This window comes from Cavia porcellus, unplaced genomic scaffold (genome assembly GCF_034190915.1).
Source record: "Cavia porcellus strain 051 isolate PalLab524CR breed Dunkin Hartley unplaced genomic scaffold, mCavPor4.1 scaffold_15, whole genome shotgun sequence".
In the NCBI taxonomy this organism is placed as follows: Eukaryota; Metazoa; Chordata; class Mammalia; order Rodentia; family Caviidae; genus Cavia; species Cavia porcellus.
Window position 1 is genome coordinate 68,201,959 of NW_026947498.1, and position 3,848 is coordinate 68,205,806.

Here is a 3,848-nt window from a genome sequence, read left to right on the forward strand (position 1 = left end):
GATGTGGGGGGCACAGGAAACACAGAGGAGAGAGTGTGGGGAGCCCTGTCCTCACATTAGATTCACTGTGAGAAGTGTCCATCCATGAAGCACTGCAGGGTAGGCACATTTCTTCAATATCTCCTATGTGTCTATGTTGAGCCAAGTTTATAAGAGCTATAGGGGCTGCAAGGGACCATCCCTGCCTTCAAGGGGTTTACAGCTGAGGCAGGGAAGTTAGATGTCTAGAACATAATCAAAAACAACACCCAACTGAGTACTTGGCAATAATCAGCTGTAGTGGTGGCGCGCTTCCTCAGGCGCTCTGCTCCCAGTAACCGCTGATCTGGCCTCCTGCAGGAGACAGCCTTAGCAGGCAAGTTTCAGTTCAGTAGTAGAACATAGACTAGTATTCAGTAAGCTCTATAGTTGAGGAATCACTTTTATATCAATTCTATCAGTTTTCAATCCCAAGATGCAGATACTATGACAACCACCTAGTCAATGAAATTAGTTCATTTTCGTTAGAATGTGCCTGGCCCACTGGGTTTTGTGAGCATGATATGTGAATACACACACTGCCCTGATTTCCATGACCCTGTGTGCATCTGGCATCCCAGTTCTCAACTAGAGATCACTCCCATTGCCCCCACTTTCTCCTCCACTTTCCTCCAGAGAGATGCTGAACAACAGAAAGCTGACTAATCACGGCTCTGTGAATTCGGGCTCAACTACAGCAGCAGGGCACGCAGGCTACCAGGACATCCTTTCAGTCGGAGTCCCTCCTCCTTCCTGTTCCCTCCCTCCTCGGTGGTTCCTCACTCCCCCCTTCCCCTATATTTCCTCCAGCAGGGTAGGGTGTCTCAGTTCCTATTTGTCTTAGTTACTTTTCTTGTTACTGAGACAGAACACCTGACAGCCAAAGTTCAAGGGGGAAAGGTATATTTTTGCTTAGCTTGTAGAGGTTTCAGTCCCTAGTCCCTTGGCTGCAGCGCAGGGTGGTGTAGCAGAGGGGCAACAGTTCATGGTGGGCAGAAGGTAGCAAAACAACAATGAAATGAAGCAAAGTCTGAGCCAGCTTAGCAGCCTCTTTGTGTCCCTTTTATATTTTATCGAGGCAACTGGGTTAAGGGCAATGCCAACCAATCACTGAACTGATTCAGTAATCACACACCCTTAATCTCAGCATCGTACACTAGATCCAGCTAGCTCTGAAAAAGCCCACTTATGACTGCATGAGGCTTAGGGAGGACATCTAAACACAAGCCATACATTACTCTTTTAGAAACTTTGTTAGAAAATGCCTCAACTGACTTCACTCCCCATTCCCCCTTTTAGTCCTGGACTCTCCCTTCTTTCTTCAACCAGTTCTTCCTGTATTAGGCAGGTGACTTCATTGCTTGCATCCTGAGTCTTTTGCCCCATAATTTACCCTACAAAATGGATCAGACAGCACATGATAACATCTAATATGTCCATTTTCTTTACTTATCATAAAATTTCCCCAAATAGGGCCCATGCTTATTGCCAGCATCATGTTCTATCCATTTTCTCTGACATTCTGCATAGCCTGAATGTCTCTGAACACCTATTGCAGATTAGGGGTAATATCTGGATGTCAGGTGCTATGTGGCTCAGACCTTCAGCTCTGTAGTAATTTTTAAAAATGCATGAACAACTCTGGATTAAATGTGTTTTACCAGGCACCATTCTTTTTTTTTTTTTTAAGACAGAGAGAGATAAAACCAAGCAAAATAATATAGTTACCTGGCAGGGGAGATACCATGATCACGAAGGTGATTTTCCCAGGGTGAAGCTCACCCATTGCACTCCAAATGTTCTGACCTCTGCAATTTCCCCAAATGTGGAAAACTCGACTGCATAATTTGTGGTAGCAGTGGATTGCGTTCACACTCTCCCCTGTTAAAAAAAAAAAAGCAAAATAGAACAGAATAGAGCCAATCAAAACAAGACAGTGTAAGTGACATGGAATTTCCAAACAAGATAATAGGAAGTCAGCAATGGTTAACATAGTGCCTCTTATTGTCTTCAAAATGGCTGCCCACACGTTCACACATAGTAAAATCAAACAAAACAGAAAGAGAATAGAACCAATAAAAACAAAACAATCAATGCAATACAAGACTTCAAAGCAAGATAATAGTAAATCCAACCATAATATATCTTTTCATCTTTGAAATAGCTGCCCATGCCATCAGACACAACAAATCAAACAAGACAATACAGAATAAAACCCAGCCAAACATAACCAAATGAGAAAGATGCAGGACTTCAAAACAAGATAATAGGGAATTAATGATAACCACCACCTGCAGAAGGAGAGTCCCCATACATGCTACATTACATATTGTTATCCTCTGAATAGATTATCAAACTACTGGCTTTAGGCCTACAAAGTCAGTGAAACAGTAAACACTACAACCATTAAATTGTATTTGACCTCATTAGCTATCATCACATCCTGTGTTTCTCCAGATCAGCTGGTTGTTTATGGTAGGGGGCAGACTTTGGCTCCTTTTGTCTCCCTGCCCACATGCTGGAAGGGGCTGATGTGTGGCTCTCCCCCCCGTCAGCACACAAATGGCACCCACACACAGGAGGTCTTAGCTTCTTGGTGACTTCTTGTTCTCCTCCCCTGTAGTCTGCAAATGGCACCGACTGACAGGAGAGGGCTGGCATCTTGCTCTCCCCCACTGATCTCTTGCATGGTGCTGACTCACAGGAGGTCTTAGCTTCTGGTGACTTCTTGATCTCCTCCTCTGCAGTCCATGAATAAATCTACCTGGTACCATTCTGATGTCCTCCTCCCCATGACTGGAGACCAAGTATCAAACCTACTGCGTTCTACTGGATTCAGTACAAGCTCTGTCTTTTTATATCTGGGCCCTGACCACATGCCTAGCTGGCTTCCCTCCTCCTCCTCTTAGTGCCCACCCTGGTGGATCTTCTGCCACATCCTTTTTGAATCTGACAGTTTCACTAACAAGCTCCCCTTGTGAACATTTCCCTGCAGCCCAGCTCAGGAATCATCACCCAGCTCCATAGATGGCACCCAGCATTGCACAGTGCTTCATGAGAAAGGAGAGGAGGGCTGCAGTTTCCACATACAGTGAGCTAGAAATCAGGGCACACGGTCTGCCAGGTGCCAGTGACGGTAGGGCATGAAACAGATCATTGTCAGTCACCTCTCGTGGAAAATTCTGGACTTTTGATCTGTGATCTATGGATACAATGGTAAGGTTACAAATTTGTATCAGTTAATAAGAAAGATACAAATAAAAACTTATGACACATGATTAGAAGATGAGGCATGGTATGGCATACATGTAATTCTTCCACTCTGAGAGGCTGAGGCAGGAGAATAACAAGGTGGATCTCGGCCTTGGCAACTTGATGGCTTAGTGAGACCGTCTAAAAATAAAATGGCCAGGAACATTGTTCAATGCAAAGGCTCTGGGTTCGATCCCCTATTCAACAACAACAACAACAACAGTAAAGACAAGAAGACTAAAAACCAGAAGTATCTCATCTCAGACACTTACATCATCAGCAAGGGCTGTAAAATAGCAAAGACTATGACTCTTAACTTTGCAACCTTAAGCACTCAAGCTTTCCTTACAGCCACGGGTTCCTTATTTCTACAGTGAAGTTAAAGGCCCTAACCCAATGAGTGCCTTGTGCTGGGCACCCCTCCTTTGGCCGTTCAAAAGGGTCAGGTTGACGGAGCCAGACAGCGCCCCCTCTCCTTCTGCTTCTCTTCACACACTGGCACTCAGCCACCTTCTTGCCATCTGAAGACTGACTGCAGGAGAAATGGGAGGTTGTCTGCAGTGCATCTGGCTCCAGCA

The 3,848-nt window shown here is 44.9% G+C and overlaps 1 non-coding gene across 1 annotated transcript; it reads left to right on the plus strand.

Moving 5' to 3' along the window:
• The first annotated feature begins 1,738 nt into the window (after positions 1–1,738).
• LOC111756670 (U1 spliceosomal RNA) lies at positions 1,739–1,902 on the plus strand. Its single transcript, XR_002791092.1, has one exon. It is a non-coding gene; the product is annotated as a U1 spliceosomal RNA (small nuclear RNA).
• Positions 1,903–3,848: the final 1,946 nt, after the last annotated feature.